Source organism: Manis javanica, chromosome 1 (genome assembly GCF_040802235.1).
Source record: "Manis javanica isolate MJ-LG chromosome 1, MJ_LKY, whole genome shotgun sequence".
Taxonomy (NCBI): Eukaryota; Metazoa; Chordata; class Mammalia; order Pholidota; family Manidae; genus Manis; species Manis javanica.
Window position 1 is genome coordinate 149992637 of NC_133156.1, and position 18862 is coordinate 150011498.

At 46.5% G+C, this 18862-nt stretch overlaps 1 long non-coding RNA gene across 1 annotated transcript; it reads right to left on the bottom strand.

Moving 5' to 3' along the window:
* Nucleotides 1-7208: 7208 nt before the first annotated feature.
* On the bottom strand, nt 7209-16613 carry LOC118971867 (uncharacterized). Its single transcript, XR_005060578.2, has 3 exons — nt 15608-16613; nt 15300-15524; nt 7209-9896 (listed from the first exon to the last, which is right to left on the bottom strand). It is a non-coding gene; the product is annotated as an uncharacterized lncRNA (long non-coding RNA).
* Between the last annotated feature and the right edge of the window lie 2249 nt (nt 16614-18862).

Genomic DNA, 18862 nt, shown 5'->3' on the forward strand with positions numbered 1-18862 from the left:
CAGCTGTTTAGACAACTGACCCACACATGCCTCCCATGACCCACAAGACAAGATTACTTGCGACTCAAATATTTCTAATATTTTGTACCTTACTCAAAGATAATTCCTATCTGTTTTCAATATCATGGCTTTTAATGATCACAGGCTGTTTGTAAGTCCCTGTAAGGAGTGGTAAAGAAAAATGCAAGCTCCCTTAGGTATCCAGTGCATCTCAACATTGCCCCATCCTGTTCCCTTTCCTACATTAGCATAGGAGAAATGTGTTGGCCATTACAGCATCCTTAACATTCTTACAATCCCTTAGTACACTATATAAAAATCTTTAATTACTGCAATAAAGAAGAGGCACATATTATTGGTGGTGAATCTTAGTCCCTCTTCTGCAAGTCCCTCCCTGGGGCCCTCTAATTGCTTTAGCCAACCATTAACCCAAAGCAAGGAGCTAATAGCAAGTATATTATTGTTTAAATAATGCATTTGCTTTGAATGTACAGTTATGGAGCCTGGACAGGGGCTCATGAGAGGAATGCAGTTTAGCACAGATCTTCAGCAAGTGAGCCAGGCTTGGCCTTTTAGAGAGTTCTTTTTTTTCCACATTCTCCTTCCAAAGTATCTGAAAATAATATATCCATTTTCTTATCCCCCATCTTAAATCAGATTGTGTCTGTATGTGAAAGTGGACAGGATGTGTGAACTTCAGTCATGTCTCTTGTCCCAATATCACACAGCAAATCCCAAAATCTTATTGATTAGCCAGTGACCTGCACCAGTGACTAATAAATTGGCCTGAAGGACCATTTAGCTGCCATTGCCACAGAAGAAAGATGTTTGCCTTTGTTGAGCAGTGGGGCTTGAAATGCATTTAGCAGACATTACTGAGTCTGTTATGGGCTAGACACTGTAGGATGAAAAAGATGAATAACCTTGAGTGTTTATAATCTACTCAGGGTGGAAAGATAAAACACTACAGAATAGCATAACATGTAGTTTGAAAACTGTAACCAGTTAAATATACAACGTGGCCACCTCAGAAGAAGCAGGAGTCAGCCTCCTCACAGACACCACTGAGGCTGAGAAGTCCATCGGCAAATCAGGGTGGGGGCAGCCACTACACCATCTGACTTAGGAAATCCCAGACGGGATGCGGGCACAGGCAGTGGCCTGGCAACGCCGAGGAGCTCGGCTCTGCTGGAGCTGGACCAAGGAGGGAAGACTCCCAGAGCTTGGCCACAGAGATCTGCAGCATGGGGGTGGGGTGTTTGCCTCCCACCCTGGGAGGGACAGGGGACAGGCAAGGTTTTCATAGGAGGAGGGGCCTCCTCAGGGTTGTGCTCTGGGGAGAACCCAGCTGTTCAGGTCAAATGCACTGGGGCTGTTGAGGTAAACAACGGCCACATCAATTCAGCCCAGACGGATGAGGGAAGTGGACACGCCATTACTGAGCATCCCACGTGCAATCATACCACAATTTCATGACAGCTCTGCACTTGGGGTTACAACCTTCTCCCCTGCCAACAGGACACTGAGCCGGGTGGATGAGATGCCATCAGCTGAGATGAGATCAGAGGTCGTAAGGTAACATTTAAACTGAAGAGCGCAGCCCAGTCAGGGTCCAGAGAAGGAGAAGTCACAGAAGCCCCACAGTGTGAGGCCACATGCCAAGGGGCTGGAGGCAGTCAGAGAATTCTGCTGTGAAGGTGGGCCTCTGGCCTGGGGGCCCTGAGCCCTGCAGAGCTGGTCACAGCTGATGCATGGACACAGCTGGGGGTGTCTGGTGCAGACGGGCCATGGGGTTCAGCTCAGGAGCTGGGGTTACAGGAAGTCCCGCCTGGTCAGACCAGAGCATCACCTTGCACAGCAACACTGAGGCCCTGTCCTGGGCTCCACGGAGACTCCCACTGGGGAGGAGCCCAGGCAGAAGGGCACGGTTTCATGTGGCTTGGCGTAGACAGCAGGCCAAGTCACATAGGGCAGCAGGGGCTCCACAGCTGCGTGGAACGGGTGTCCCTGGTGAATGGGCTGCTCAGGCTGATGACAAGCACCCCCTTCAGCCACTGCGTAGGGAAGCCACCAAGGGTTCCTAGGATAGTCCTGCTTCACCGCACCCCATGTGCAGTGCCACTCCACAGTGCCAGAGACCTACCAGCACCAAGAAGGCCTGTGCCTCTGCACCAGAAGGCCGTGCCATAGGAAGGGAGGCCGCCCTCCCTGACGGTTTCAAGGACCAAGCAGCTCGCCGGCAGACAAGGTTCCTGCTGTGTCTCGAGTGCACAGATGAAAGGCTCCTTCTCTTCCTCTCCACTTGGTTTCAGAAGCAAGTGCTGATTCTAGTCCCCAAACTGCCCCGCCAGCTCCTCAGAATAATGGGAAAGAAAATGATGAGCAGGGGCCCTGGCAGTAAGTGGGGCACCCAGGGATGTGCTCCCGGGAGGACTTTGGGCCCATGGTCTTAAAACCAAAAATGAACTCCAAAGCAGATTTGAACACTTAAATAAGCATTTTTAGCTTCTCTCGAGTTACATAAGGGGCAACATAACCACCTTTCCCTAGCCCCTCATTTTGTGCACAGAAATCACCCACTGTGGTTTGAGGAATTCACTCAAATAGTTCCTGTCTTCACTTGTTGGGGGGCTATGGGGGGAAACACACATGGGGTGATGGGGGTCCAGCACTTCTGCCTTCTTCTCTTCCTGCTTATGTCAAAGCTCAGAGCTGGGAAGATGATGCCAAATCTTTCCATGGATCACAGGTGTGTGTGTGTGTGTTTACTCGCTGTAGACTCCTGAAGGAATGACTGACTGTCCCAGTGCCATACAGCCCCATGACGGCTGTCACATGTATACTCAAGGTCCACATCCCAGTTTCTTTTCTGAATGTTCCCTCAAGGAGTAGATGGCATATCAGAGTTTATTAATCAGAGTCCCTCAGAGAACCAATAGAATGGATGGATGGATGATGGATGATAGGTAGACAGACCGGCAGACTCATGATAAGGAACAGGCTCACACAACTGTTGAAGGCCAGACAGAGACCAGGGGTGGGGGCTGCAGGTCAAGTCAGCCCTGAGTCTGAGGGCCTGAGAACCGGGGGGCCAAATGGCGTAAGTTACAACCTGTGTCCACTTCCCTAGGCAGGAGAAGACCAATGCCCCAGCTCTGGGACAGTCAGGCAGAGAGAGAGAGTGAGAGCAAATTCTCTTACTCAGCCTTGTTCCTCAAGCCTTCCCCAGACTGGAGGACGCCCGCCCCTGCCGAAGGGGGCAAGCTGCCTCATTGAGTCCACTCATTCAAATGCCAACCTCATCCAGCAACACCTGGGAACCCCACAGCCCATTTGGCACTTAAAGTCGACCATCACACAGAGATTTGAAGTCAACCATACATACACACGTTCCCCAAATACACAGTGTCGCATGAACTCTAAGTGAGGACCACTCTGTGGGTCATAGGCATAGTGACAAAGAGCCACCGAAATTGCTCATTGGCCATGCACAGAACTCAGATGAAACTTCTCCTTCTCCTACATTTTAATTGGCTTGTTCATCTTATTATTCAGTTATGAGTCCTTTTTATATCTTTGTTCAAGCACTTTTAGGATATACAATCTGGAAATATTTTCTCCCACTCTTGTGGCTTGTCTCCTCACATAGTATTATAGTCTGAAGAATAGAAGTTCTCTATATTTTGAAGACCAATTCTCATTTGTGGCTCATGCTTTGGGTATTGTATCTAAGAATTATTTGCCTCCTCCAAGGCCAAAAAACTGTTCCCTGTAGAAGTTTTGTAGTTGGTTTCATGGCTGGTCTCTCATCAATCACACTGTCCTGATTATATGGCTTTATAATAAATTTTGACATCCGGCAGTTTCTGACATGAGAAAGTCTCCAACTTTCTGTTTCTTTTTCAAAGTTATTTTGGATATATTAAGTCCCTTACACTTCCTTATAAATGTTAGGGTCAGTTTGTCAATTCCAACAGGAGAATCCTGCTGAGATTTCTATAGAAATTGCATTGATTCTGCAGATCATGTTAAGGAGAATTGCCATCTTAACAATATTGACTTTCAATCCATGAAAATTGGATGTCTCTCCATTTATCTAAAGCTTCTTTAATTTCACTCAGCAATGTGTTTTACTTTTTAATATATAGGTTCGGAACTTTATATTACTGTTGTCTTATCATTTATTTATATGCATTTTACTCTGTGAGTGGAATTGTTTCCTTTATTTCCTTTTTGGAATGTTTGGTGTTAGTACATAGAAATACACAAATGATTTTTACTTATTGATCTTTTATAATGCAACATCTCTAATCCCATTTATTTTTCTAAGTTGTATGCACTATTTGTAGATTTATTAGCATTGCCTTCATACAAGATCATATTATCTGTGAATAAAGGCACATGAATTTCCTCCTTTCCAATTCTATGCCTTTAGTTTATTTTTATTACTTAATTGTAATGACTAGGCACCAGAACAATGCTAAATGAAAGTGGCGGCAGCAGACATGTTTGTTTTTTTCCTTATCTTGGTGGGAAAGCCTTCAGTTGTTCATAATTATGAAGGATGTTAACTGTAGGTTTTACAGAGATGTCTCTTATCAGGTTTAGGTTTCCTCCATACCTAGTTAGCTGACAGTTTTAATAATAAATGGTGTTGAGTTTTGTGAAATACTTTTTCTGCATCTATGAAGATGTAATGTCATTTTTGTCCTTTATTAATAAGATAAGTTATGTTATTTGATTTGGGGTACTTTTAATTTTTTTTAAATTCTGCTTTATTCATGTATTATTAACAAATTTAAGTTGTACAATGTGGCATTTCGATACATGCATATCTTGTGTAATTAGCAGAGTCCAACTAATGAACATATCCTTCAGTTCACAAAGTTATCTTTTTTGTTGTTGTTGAGAACACTTTAGATGAATTTTGGATTTAGACCAACCACGTATTCCAGGGATCTTTCCCATTTGGACATGGTGTATTATCCATTTTCTATGTTTTTGGATTAGATTTGATAATAGTATGTTAAAACTTTTGAATCTATAGACATTCGGGATATTGGTCCGAGTTTTCTTTTCTTGTCATATATTTGTCTGACTTTATGGCAAAAACTGACCTAATCAGATGAATTTGGAAATATTCTAGCCTCTGCTTCCTGAAAGTGTCAGAGTAGAATTCAATTTATTTTTTCTTTCAATATTTTATGAAACTGCCCAGTAAGGTTACTTGGACATTTTTTTTAATTGAGGCAGAGATTGTATTTTAATTGTTAATTTTATTTCCAGGTCTGTTCAATATTGCCTATTTCTTATGGAATCAATTTTAGTTATTTGTGCCATTCTAGCAATGTTTACACATTCTCTAAAATGTTGGCATAAATTGTTCATAATATTCTCTTAAAATACTTTTAAATTCTGCAAGGTCAGTAGTGATGTCTCCTATTTAATTCCATATTTTGTTAATTTGTGTCTTCTCTCATTTTCCTTGCTCAGTCTAAAGTTTTATCAATTTAATTGCTCTGATCAAGCAGCCAACTTTTGGATTAATTGTTTTCTATTTTTTGCCTTTGGATTTTTTTCTTAACCTGGTATTTATCTTCAGGATTCTGCAGCTTTACTAGAACATGTCTAGGGTTAGAATTCCTTTTTATTTATCCTGTTTGGAAGTTGTTATGAACCAGGATCTGAGAGTAAAATTTTATCAACTGGAGAATGCTATCATTTTCTTCAAATATTGTTCTGTCCTATTTTCTGTGTTTTTAACTCTTAGAAGTTGGATTGGATGTCTTTGACCTGATTATTTAACTTTCATATCATCTTTTATGTTTCTCGTATGTTTTCTATCACTTTTTCTTTTGGCTGCACTCTGGATAATTTCTTCAGAACCATCTTCCAATTATCTATTTATCCTTCAGCTGTGTCTAATTCTATCATCATCCAATGAGTTTAATTTTTTACTTCAGTAGTAGTTTTTGTTTTGCTTTGTTGTGTTTTTTATTCAAGATAATGCATTGCTCAGGAACTCATACTCTAAATATTGATAAATGTTGATAAACACCCCGCACCCACCATTTCCTGGTTCTTTTATGACACGTCACCATTATCCAGACCTTTGAGCTTATTTGTGCCTCTTACCCATGCAGTGACATGCTGCACTGGGGGCCCCAGCACATCTGAAGCACACTCAGTGATGTCACATGATAGCTGAGACCCGCCACGGTGGGGCACACACACAAAAGGAACCACAAATGCCTCCAATCAGGACTGGAGCTTTCACTTTGCTGATCATCTTGACCCAAGGCAGTGATGGAGAAATGTTAACAATGCAGCTGAAGCTGAAATGTGGCCTTTCCACAGCCGTAACATTGGGAATGGCAGAAAAACTGAGAAACAGTCTTCCAGTGTTCCAAAGTACCACTGAACTCAGCCATGCAGGGGCTCGCATCCTGGCATTGGTCAATGCGTGACATTCCCACATACGCCTTTGTCCATCCACTTGTCTCCCTCATTAATGTAAGTGACTTACCTTAAGTAACTCATGATGGAACTACAGCTGTTCAATAAATGTGTGTGCATGTGTTTTATTTTCCATACACCACTGACACTACCACCAGGTGATATTCTGAGTTAGGACATGCCGTGTGCGCCATTCCCATGGGGACTGCCTTATGTGTTATTTTTGCTCATAATGAAGTGAAACAAAATAAGGTAAGTTTCCCCAGCTTCCATTTCCTCCTGGCTCAGAAGGCTGCCCACTAAGGGCCCAGAACTCTTGCCCCCAGTGACGCACCTCATCTCATTTTCCTTGTGCCTCTGTCTCCCCTGCCAGTTCCTAACTCAGCCTTGTGCTGCTCGCCGCTGCCTCCCTGCCAGCGTCCTTTCTCCCTGGCTGTCACACTCCACTGCGAAAGGAAGTTGCAGGTAGACAGGAAAGGCCAGGTGTGTGCTGACTTGCATCACGTGGGGACGGCTCCTTGGGGACAGGCTTGGGAAGGGAAAGTGGCCCAGCAACCAGGGGAGGCCCATTGCCCGCCACGACCGAAGAGTGAAGTGAGTTTAGACAGGACACTATAATGAGGCGTGCAGATGCGTGACCCTGCATCCTGTGTCCGCTAGAACTGCGGATGGAGAGAAAGCATGGTGACAGGCTGGTACCATTGCTCTGCCCCCATGACCTCCTTTGATCTCTGAGGGGCCTGGGAGACTACTGAGTAACAGGCTGAGTTTTCTATGCATCAGCTGTTGCTGGCACCAATATCAGCAGCTCTGACATGGGCGCCCTGGGAGGCGGTGATGCCTGCAGCGGAGGGAGCCCCACTCCAGGGACGCTGGGGTCCAGCAGAGGACAGGCCTCGAGTTGCCGGAGAACATGCTGGTGCCACAGCAGGGAAACCTGACCGTCTGAAGTGTCACAAAGACTTCAGGGAAATGGGTCACTTTTATTTTTATAGCCTTTCTCCCTGAGAACTCTGGCCAGAGTCATGGTAGGTGTGCTGAAGGAAAGGAGCCACCCCCGATTCAGAACCCCCCCTTTGCTTGGCAAGCAGCAGAATTTAACCCCCAGCCTCTCAGGGACCCAGATACATGCTGATCCTCTTCACACGGGTCAGGGCTTCAGCCTCCAGGGGCCCTCATCACCCCAGGCCTCTGGTCCTCCTGATGTGCAAGTCCTGCTTCTGTTAGGACACAGCAAGAGCCGAATCACAGCTCAGGGCGTAACATCCGGCTAAGGGCTTGTCATACTTCACTACTGCCAGAGACTGACTGGGTCCCTCAAAATACACATACTGAAGTCCTAATGCCCAGCACCTCAGAGTGTGGTGGCATCTGAGATGGGGTCTTTACAGGGGCGACAGGTGGAACGGTCCACGAGGGGTGGCCCTGATCCAAGTGACTGCTGTCTGCATGGGAAGACCAGATACAGATGCTCAGGGGGACCGCCGTGTGGGGACGCAGCAGGGCGACAGCCAAGGGGAGAGTCATCAGGGGTGACAAGCTTGACGAATCCCTGGATCTTGGACTTCCGCCTGCAGGGCAGCAGAACAAATGTCAGTTGTCTAAGCAACCCAGCCTGTGGTGCTTGGTTCAGCCACCCAAGGGGCCGGCCCACAAACGTGTGCACGTTTATATCCCCGGGGCCTGGGGGTTTGCAGGCCTCTAGTGCAAAGGTTCCTGAAAGTCCCATATTTCACTGCTCAAATAACATTGAAGTGTCCACTGTATTCTGTGCTCACCACACGGCTACATGAACTTGTTTCATTCCTGAAAACGTTGATGAAGACGTGGTTTTGGAAATCATTTGTTGAGCATGGAGCTGAGTGTGGGGAGTCTGCATGTGCCAGAGCCTGGAAGAGGAGCAGAAGGGATCAGGGGCCACAGGTTCCAGAGCACAGGCAAGGTTCTGCGGCACCTTCCGGCTGCCGGGCGCCCTGGGAAAGGATGCCATTCTGTATGTTGTTTTCACGTTGTGGGTTGGATATGGAAAATGAAGAGGGTCAGAGAAAAATCAGTCTCAGCTGCATTTCCTTGCTTTTCTTCCTTCTGAAGGCCTCACTGGTGACCAAACGCAGGCTGGGTTTGCGCCCTGTGGTGGGCGTGCCCTTTAAAGAGCCCAAGAAAAAATGGCATCAGATGAAACAGCAAGTGTCCCCTGTGCTGGGCTGACCTTTCCGTAATTGTGCATGCAGACAGCAGGCCACAGGCACAGGGCAGGGGCCCACCCTGCACCTTTACAAAATGAGCCCCCTTTCAAGCGAAACAGCATTGTTGATCAAAGCGTGGGGTGGCACACTATGTAGAGGAGGAACAGCTGGTGTCCCCATGCGACTTGCATGGTCTGGCACACACCCTCCCCTTACTAAAAACAGGTCGGATTGCATTCTAGGCGCAGCCTGCAAAGTTAATGGCAAGCTTACAGTGAAGTGCCAGCGTGGATGCGAACCTGTAATGCACAGCGACCACTGGCATTTTCATTAGTGGCCTTAGCAGCAGGCCGGCCGATGGGCATGTGACACACAGACCAGGATGTTCCAGGCACGGCACAGCCCTGCCACTTCAAAGTCGTGGCCCTGCTGGCTTGGTTTATACCTGAGCCAATTAGCCTGGAGATCAGAAGGGGCCTTGAAATGAAGCCGAGCCCTCACTCCTGCGTGGGGGAGAGTCACTTGACCCCAGGTAAGATGATAGGCGAGAACAATAGCAGATAAAGGGAGTATGAAGAGGGGCGAGGGCCGTGGCTGCCCCTGGAGGAGGAGAAACAGAGACACCGCACTGGCCGTGCCGCGGGCCTGGCTCTCCGTGTTGCTGGGCTTTTGCTGGCCACAGAGACATAACGGAAATGAAACAAGTCTGCAGGCTGTGGCTGCATCAAATATGCTGTAAGATATGCTGATTCTTGCTCCTTCTGAATTATTGAGCATTTGGCTCCCAGGAATCAGCCAGGCAGATGGGGGTGGGCAGCTCCCTCAGCAGCTCTGCGTGTTGGACACACAGTCTGCATTTCCTTCTTTTCCAGGAGGTAGAAAATATTACTTTAAAACATCCAGATTTAAGTGCTCCGTCTGCCCTCCTTAACTCCCAGCCTGCTCTGGAGTTGTAGACTTTCCCAGTGCCACAAGAAGGATGTGGACTGTGGCTATTTTCTGGTTTCTGCCGTCAGTGCTGTGGCACCTCCTGTGGGGGGGGGTGTCTGCCCGGGGACCCGGGGCTCCAGGGGCGCTGGGCCAGCATCTCGCCCGGTCACTGACACATTCTGAGCAGCAGCTTCCCAGGATGCAGGCCGTTTGGCATGGGAGACACAGGGTGGCCGAGGGCTCCTGCTGTGGCTGGACTTCCATCTGGAGGGAAGGGCGGGCTCCGGAGTACATCCCATCAACACCACAGAAATGGGGCACATTCTGTGGAAAAAACACAAGGAGAAGCAGAACATGCACATGAAACAGGTGCGTGCATGTGGGTGTGTGCCTGCATGCAGGGGGGTGTCTGTGCCTGTGTGTGTGTGTCCGCATGCATTGGGTGTGTGTGCATCGGTGTGTGCGTGTGTAAAGGTGTGCACACATTTGCGCCTGTATGAGATGCGAATGTGCGAAGCACTGGATGAGGGAACAGCCTGAGGGACTCTAGGAAGTCACACCTCAGGAATGTGTGCTCAGCAACTCCTCACCTGGAATAGACCCTGAGCTCCAGTTGAAGAGCCCTCTCTGGACACCACTGGGATTCCAGCCCAGGTGCGCAGTGACTTTTCTAGTAAAGGGGCTGCAGTGGTGGCCGCAGCCAGCGGAGGGAAGGGGGAGATGCTGGGGGCGGTGGCACATCATACGGTCCATGCCGTGTCTCCTGCCTCCGCCTGCCTCTGCCTCTATGTGTCTTCATGTCAGTCTTTCTCTCTCACACCCAGGCTGCGCACAGTCACCCTGCGCTGGAGGTTTGGAAAGCTCATGCGAGAGAACGTGCAAACACGTGTTCCCAGTTTTGCTCCTGAGGCGCTGTCCTCTTCTAGCCTCTGTGCTCAGTTTTAAGGACAGTGACAAAATGTGTGAGGGCTACTTGGGAACCCATTATCAGTGTGACATGTGCAACTTCTTTCTATTGTTGTCATATCTCCCTTTGAGACAGCAATACACACCCCCACACCCCCACACTCATGCACACACAGGCAGACATGCACACTTGTACTGTCTCCCTTTGCCTGAAAGTTGGCAGGTGCTCTGGTTGGGTGTCCTGGCACTTGCTCCACACTCCTCACCACCCACTTTTCCCCGTCCAGCCCCATGGCCATCATTTCCAAACAGCATCCCTGTTCTCCCAGCCAACTCTAATACTCCCCACCTCACTGCTCCTGATCTGGCCCCTGCTCCTTAGAAGCCAAAGCCATGGTCAACAGCCCCCTTACCACTACGCTGGGCTGGAGCTTCAATTTCAGGCCTCACCCTCACTGTGTGGCCTTGAGAATGTGGGCAGGCCCCTATTTGTTTATCTGTAAAATGGAGACAGTAGAAGCTCCTTCCTCTTACCGTCTCTGGGGAGATTAAATGGAATGATGCGTAGCTTGGGGCATATTTCAGGTTGTTCTCTACCTGCTAGTTTTATGATTGTGCTTCATCTCCAACCGCCCTGCTTCTGTCCACTCTGCCCCAAATTCTTTTCCATCTCAGGTGATTGCACAGGTTATATAATGTTTTACTGAAATATTCTTCCTCTCATTTTCCCTTTGTTACATTTTACCCATTTTTCATGTATCACCTTAACTTTCATTTTCTCATTTTATTACAAGTTTCTCACATTTTACCTGAAGTAATTGAATATTAACTAAATAGATTGGATTACATTTAAGATGTACATTGCAAACTTTAAAGCAATAGCTAAAAACTAAAGCAAAGAGATACAGCTAGGAAGCCAATAAGAAATTAACATGGAATGTTATGTTAGCTTGAGTTCTCCAAGGAGCAAACACCCAGATAGTATTACAAATCAGAGGGATTTACAGGAGAAAATGCCTGTAAGGGAATATGAGGTTGGGAGAGCTGTTAGATCATGGTGCAGAATTCAGAGGAAAGGACAAAACATTAAGTAGAAATTTCAGACTGTGATGCAGGTCTGATAGGTTTTGGTAGGACCAAATGGGGGTCCTCAAGCAAAAGTCACCCAGCAGAGAAATTACATTGTCCTTCAGGAGTGAGCTGGCCACACTCATCAGTTTGGGAACTGGCTGAAGGAAGTGTGGCCCAGGTGCAAACACATGATGAACTCATATTGCAGTTGGAACTGTCAGTTATTAACACTCTAAGAGTGTTCATTTTAAGGGCTGATCCCCAACTTCAGTACTTAAAAATCTAAGAGCTATATTTTCATGACCACCACCGAAATTAAAAAATTTTTGACAAAACTAAAAATATTTGGAAAAGAGGGACAAAACAAATGAGACAAATAAAGCATAAATAGTAAAATGTCAGACCTAAATGGAGACATATCAAAATTACATTAAATGTAAATGGACTAAACACTTCAATAAAGGCAGAGATTGTGAAACCAAGTCATAAAGTAAGGACCAATTATATTCTGCATATCAGAGATGTCCTTTAAATACTGAAACAAAAAGAGAACAAAAGTAAGAGAAAAGAAACCATGTCAACTTTAAGCACAAGAAATCCAGATTATCTCTGCTAATATCAGAATAAAGGACTTTTGCCCAATAGCATCAGTAGAGACAAATAGTCTCCCTTTCACATGATAAAAGGGACCATACACTAGGAGGATTTAACTATTGTAAATATGTGTGCACATAACAACATATAGGGAACAATATATAAAGCAAAAACTGAACCCCAACTTCAATGTTTGTCTCCAGCCCATGGAGATTGTTGGGAGTTCTACTTGTCTTTCCTGATCTTAGCCCCATACCACATGGAACCCAAAAATGTCTTGAAGGAAAAGTGGCATGGACTGCCAGGCTCACTTCATTATGTGACCCTTTTTGCAAGGACTTTTGCACTTCTAGAGCTCTGATTTGGTAGCTCCCAAAACCTCTGATCAGCTTTGTTGTTTTTGTTTGTATTCTTATCCAGTTTTTTATTCTATTTATTCATAGATGGAAAGGTAGACTGACATAACTAGTAAATCATAGTAGATACAGAACCGAGAAGCCTTGTTCTGACAACTTCTCTTCCTAAACAATGTTGCATCTACTTTCTACACCTGAAAAATTTCCTCATAGATACATACAACCATAAGTTGTAACCATATGCAGAATTCTATTTGTATAGTTGGGCTCAATATATATTTTCCTATTAGAATTTAAGTTCCACAAGAGTAAAGACAAATTTCTCTTGTCCATCACTCTATCTCTAACACTGAGGCCAACACAAATAGAGATAAAATGTAGACAGACAGATAGATAAATAGTTAGATGAGATAACAGATGATAGAAGACAGAGATAGAGATAGGAAGAGGTAAGAAATAAATGCAGATACTAGATGATAATGATATGGATAGATTGATAGATATAGATATAGATATAGATAATGATAGATGATAGATAGATAGCAGACACATGGACAGATAGATAAATGTAAAGAGAATGAACAATAAATGAATGAATGTATTTCAAAATATGTTTCTGTATTTCCCCTGTACATAGACTGCATATGCCTCCCCAGCTTATGGAAGACTTTTCCAGGAAGAAAGGGGGATCAAGTCAGAATAGCTTCAGGAAAACTGTACTCAAAATTTATAGCTGTGTTTAAAGAATTTTGAGGAAGGGATCTTGACTGTGCATTTGAAACTTGTTTCATGTCCCAAAATACAGGGAGGGTAAGCAGGATGGTTCTCATATTTTAATACTAACTCCACCCTTGTGACATTTATCGTCTGATCATGTTACTTATGCACTTTGTACCCATATTCCCTGTAAAATGAGGGTGCTAATATTGTCTACCTTACAGGGTCTTTGCAAGAATTCTTTTTGCAAGGATTCAGTAAAATGAATGTAAAACACTAAAAGCATTACCTGGCATAAAGTAAAACAGTCAATTAAAAATATCATTAATAGTACAGTGTGTAATGACATAGAATTAGAGTGCAGATAAAATATTTTGCAAAGAAGGACAGTTGCAATACTCTCCTCAGTTTACTCCTTATAGACCTCTGTCTTAATTCAATTAAGGTTCATAACAACTGATTCCTGTTAAATTATCAAATAAGGACTCTGAAGCCTTTATGTCAACCCCATTATAGTGGGGTTTCACACCTCTAATTACACAGTTCTTTTTGTTCTTTTTCTCCTATTCTTTTACTACAAATAGTAACTTAGGAAAACATTCTTTAGAAGTCAGGTAAGCAAAGAATGTTTCTTGGAAAGACAGGCACATTCTTGGTTACCCTCCATTTTTTAAACAGTATGTAGCCCAGTGAGAATACATTTCAGCTTAGGAATTTTTTATTTTTTTTACTGCAACAAAATATTTTCCATTCAAGAGAGTTTTTGTGAAAATAATTGTTTGATCAATGAACAAAGACAGCAAGGGCCAGCTGATTCAATTGCTTCTCTCAAGATAAGCAAAGAAACCTTCAGAATCTTAGTGCTCATATTATGCACTTGCCCTCTGACTCACCAGCGACACTCCAACCTGGTTATCTGGCCAATTGTTTCAGCAATTGGCCTGTGGGGTCCCCTCAGCAGTTACTGATTGCAGTTCTTTCTTTCCTGAATACCAAATGCGAAGTTCACTGACAGTCTCATGTTCTACTGTTTAAAGAAGTTCTACTTCTTTAAAAACTTATCTTTATTAATTGTATTGAGCTTAGACTTCATAGAAACAGGGACTTACTTTTTTTTCAGATTCATGTTTTGTCTTTTAAATAACATTTGCTTAGTTAGATAATCATGATGATATGCTCCAGCATAAACAATGATTCTTGGTAAGCCTATAGTGCAGCCTATAGGAGCAGGAATGTGGAAGAGGCAGAGAGCTGATGGTTTCAAGAGTTTGTCCTACAGAGAAAGTGGTTGGCACTGGGCATCCTGGCTGTGGCACCAGCAGGTGGCACGGAGGCAACTAACTCAGCACCTCTGCAGCTTCCCTTTGACAGTGAGGTTTGCACTCATTCATCCAGACCCCTCTAAGCTAAAAACCACTGACTGCATCCATGGAGTTCTTTCCCTTCTCTTGGGTCTGATTGGCAACAAATTTAATTTACTCCTCTGCTGCATCTTGCTGACAAAGCACCAGGGATCTTTGGATAAATGATGGACAACACTTCCCATGCGCCCGGGAATCTGAGCAGTTGGAAGACACCAGTCATTGATTCATCATGGTAGCAGGCAGGGCGGCACAATTAGGAAGAAGGTTCCAGGGCTGCCCGCCATGCTAGTGACATGCTGCCCAGGTGTGGGAAGGGGAAACTGGAAGCCAGCACCCAGCCACCAGCTGCCAGGGCCTGTCTGCTGCCAACTCAGATCAGATCATACACACACTCGACATCAAATGTCAGGTCATGTGCAAAGGGGACATTACAAACAGCATCTCCACTGGGTTAGAGTGATCTCTTGATTCTTCCCATTATTTCTGCTAGGGCTTAACTTCATATTTTTAAATAGCATATTTATAGTGTTGTTTCTTGGTTTTTTAAGTTTAGAAATTCTGTTTCCACCTTCTACTCTGGACAATGAGGGCCTAGTGGAATTCTCCCCCCACCCCGCACGGGCGCGCGCGTTCACAGCGGAACACAGAGTGTACTACGGTTTCCTTTCTTGGCACAGACTTCTTTTGGCTTCCACAGCGCCCTTTTGCCTGCCTCTTACCTGCGCCCGACCTTCCAGGCGGAGCTAGGCAGCTCCTCTTGGGGCGGAGAACCTCACTGGGCCATCAGCAGCCCAGTTGGCGAGGAGGTGTCCCCTGGTGCGGAGGAGCTGCCCCCAAGCCGACCACAAGGAACTCTCCTTGTCACCTGCCGTGCGGGTGCTCCCCTGGGTTCGCTGCGTTCTGGACCCCACATCCTCTTGCTGGAAGACAAAACCCAGTAGCTTCTGCGGGAGAAAAATGCACAAGAGTTTGAATTTTATAATTTTGCAGTTTTACTGAAATACTTGAACATAATTTTGAAGTTTACCTTCACATTGGAAGCTTGGGGCTGTTGGGATATTGAATTAATGGGTGTGTGTGAGTTACTGTTTCCACCAGAGAAGGGTTCAGGGCCTTCGGCCAGGCCGCTGCGTCCCCGAGAAGGGTGCGCCCGCGTCTCTCGTACGCTGGGGACCTGCTTGTGGGAAGGCACAGCCCCGCGTCCCCACGGCAGCCCCTGGACGGCAGGCCCTCGGGGTGAGCCCCCCGCCGCAGGCACCGTGCTTGGGTGGGGCCGCGGCCGCCCGGGCAGACACGCGGGCCCCCGCGCCCCCTGCTCTCCGTCGGGTGCGCAGACCCTCCTGCCGTCGCCAGCCTGCCGCCGGGCGGTCTGGTTGCTCTGGGGGTTGGCGGCGCCGCGGCTCCCTTCCCGGGGGGTCCCGCCAGTTCACCAGACTCGCATCTTCCGTCCGCCCCCCAAGCCCTCCTGCGCCGCCTGATGAGGCTCTGCTCCCCGCCGCCCTCTCCGTCTCACGCTCACGCCTGATCTGCTCCCCGCTTTCACGAGATCTCCGGGGAAGTGGGGGCGGGGGACGTTCGGGGAAATCCGAGGAGCAGAAATGCAGATTTACACTGGAAAACAGAACTGTGTGCTGAAAACACGCCGTGTGGCTTTGCCCATGTGCTGACAGCGCACCGCCGGCCAACGCGGGGCCCGGGGTCCTGGGGCGAGGCCCGCGCTTGCCGAGGGGTCCCCTACTCGTCCGCCCTCCTCCGGGCCGCCCCAGGGGCCCGCAGCCGCCGCGCACGCGCCCTCAGGACCCAGGCCCGGCCCATCCGGGGCGCCTCGGGCCGCCGCCACCCGCGCCCGGCTCTGCCTTGGGCCGGTCGGCGAAGGGCTTTGCACCTCGGTCTCTCGGACAGCGCTCCGCACGCGCGTCCCCGGGGTTCCCAGTGTTTGCTCCCGGCTTCCCCCTCCAGGCCCCGGGGGGCGCGCTCTGTGTGTCCCCCGCGCCGCGCCCAGCGGGCATCGTGGGGCCTTCGTGGCTCCCCCCAGGGGTGTAAGGCTCCCCCGCAAACAGCGCCGCTCTGCGCCCCCCCGCCGGACCGGACTCAGGCCCCGCTGTGCCCCCAGCGTGAACTCCCGGCCACCGCTCCCTCACGCCTGGGCGTCCCCGGGGCGGGCTTCCCGGGGCGGGCTTCCCGGGGCGGGCTTCCCGGGGCGGGCTTCCCGGGGCGGGCTTCCCGGGGCGCGCACCCACCCTGACCCTACGGGCAGATTTTAAAATGAATTTATATTTTTCCTTTGATGTTATTAAGAACTAGAAAATTATTTAAAATTCCTCCTAGATTTGATTTATTAAAATAGCAAGTTAGTTTTCAAATATATGAAACATACTCTAATCCTTAAATGTGTGTTTAGTGGACATTTTATACACACAATGAAAATCATGCTTATCATACAAAATATTAATTCAGAAGTGATATTCGCTGTCCTGTGGTATCCAAGTGCACCATGTGAGCATTTTAGTGGAATTCTGCTTTATTTATATATATAAATACAACACACACATATATACACACAGTTTTTTCTCTTTTGGTTAGAATGTGAGGATATTAACCCTGATGTTCGAGATTTTGTAACCTTAAATTTCAAATTTCTAATTAATTTATAGTTACCTTAACTGAGGTCTTCCTCCTTTTTTTCCCCAAATAATTTGTCCGCTTAAGACATCTTAAGAAAAGACGATTTTGTAGACAACACAGAGACTTGAGCAGGGGTGGGGACACACAATCCGTGTGCTGACAGAGCTGCTGGGGCAGACGGGACGGTGTCTTCTTGGGAACTGCCCCTGGCTGAGCCTGGACGGAGCGACCTGGACCCGGACCGCGCCCCTCCAGAGCGGTGGGGGCCAGGGTGGGGGGCATGCTGATAGTCAGGGACTCTCATTTCCCAGCTGCCCATGCCCAGCCTGAAACTTGAAAGACACAGGAACTGCATTTTTGTAGAACCGTATTTTAACTATTTTCATTGTTTTATCATTTTTTAAATGGTGGCCTTTTTATTGGACCTATTTTAAAGTAATCGATGTGAATGAGGTCTATAATGAACAATGAATATTTTATGATAAATAAATTTCATAATGTGGACAAACTTGTTCTTGTAGCAGACATTATGAAGATCAAAATTAAATAGTAGTTTTTAAAATAGGAGACCTTTAAATGTAATTAGGGGCTTAAAAAATATGTTTCATCACCTCCAAATAATTTTAGGATGGACATGACTTCATTGAATCGTAATAAAAGGCAACAAGCCAAAGCAGAAGACCTTTAAATTAAACATGAAAAGAAAGTTATCAGTGCCAGGAGATACCTGATATTTGAGTAAGTTACCAAGGGAGGCTGCAAAATTTCTGAAGCTTTAAGGGGCAAAAAAAAATACAGCAAATTTTGCTTGGTATTAATTAGGTGTAAATTCCATAGGGAAAAAATCTGGTATAGCTGGTAGAGTAGCAGAACTGGCAGTCCACACCCTGGGGGAGAGTGTCAGGGGAGAATAGTGTAATTTGCAATGTTTCAAAAGGCAACAAATACCATACTTCATGACCACAACTGTCACAGTGAAGTTGTCACTAGTTCTCAAGCTTCTTCCTGTTCCACTTGGCATTGTATCTGCTCATTCTCTCTATCCTCTCTCTTTTATTTGTTTATTTATCCCTCCAGAAAGGCCACTCTGAGACAAATATGAAAAGAATCTTCTCAGCTGAATGCTGAGCAGTGGAGGGAAGGACACTCAGGGTTCTCCCTGCATCAGGGAGAGGGTAGGAGGAAGTCCTGAGACGAGACCCTCCAGAGAGGGGCTGGCCCCGGCCTCCTCTGCCACCCCACATGACCACGTGCGTAGACTCGGAGCATATTCTAACCTATAGCAGAGAGAGGGCAGGAATGAGCTGGAAGTCTCCTTCTTATTTCTCATGCCTAAGGATGAATTCAAATATAAAATGCATGGGAAAATTAGGAAATTATCTGGACAAAAAATAAATTATGAACGAGAATAACGTGTATTTGTCTAGACTGCCTGCCTTCTTCTAAGTGATTTTCTTAAGATATCTAGCAGTGGTGTCTGAATCACTGCCTACAGACACTGCCCAGGGCATCCTTTTGGCAGAGCTTATCATGGTCCTGATTTTCCAGATGAGGAAATTAGCCCCATTTCCTGAGTTCCCTGATATTTCGCTGCTGTTCATGAACACTTGGGCTGCCTTGGCCCAGAAACCCCCCCTGTACCAACTCTGCACAACTG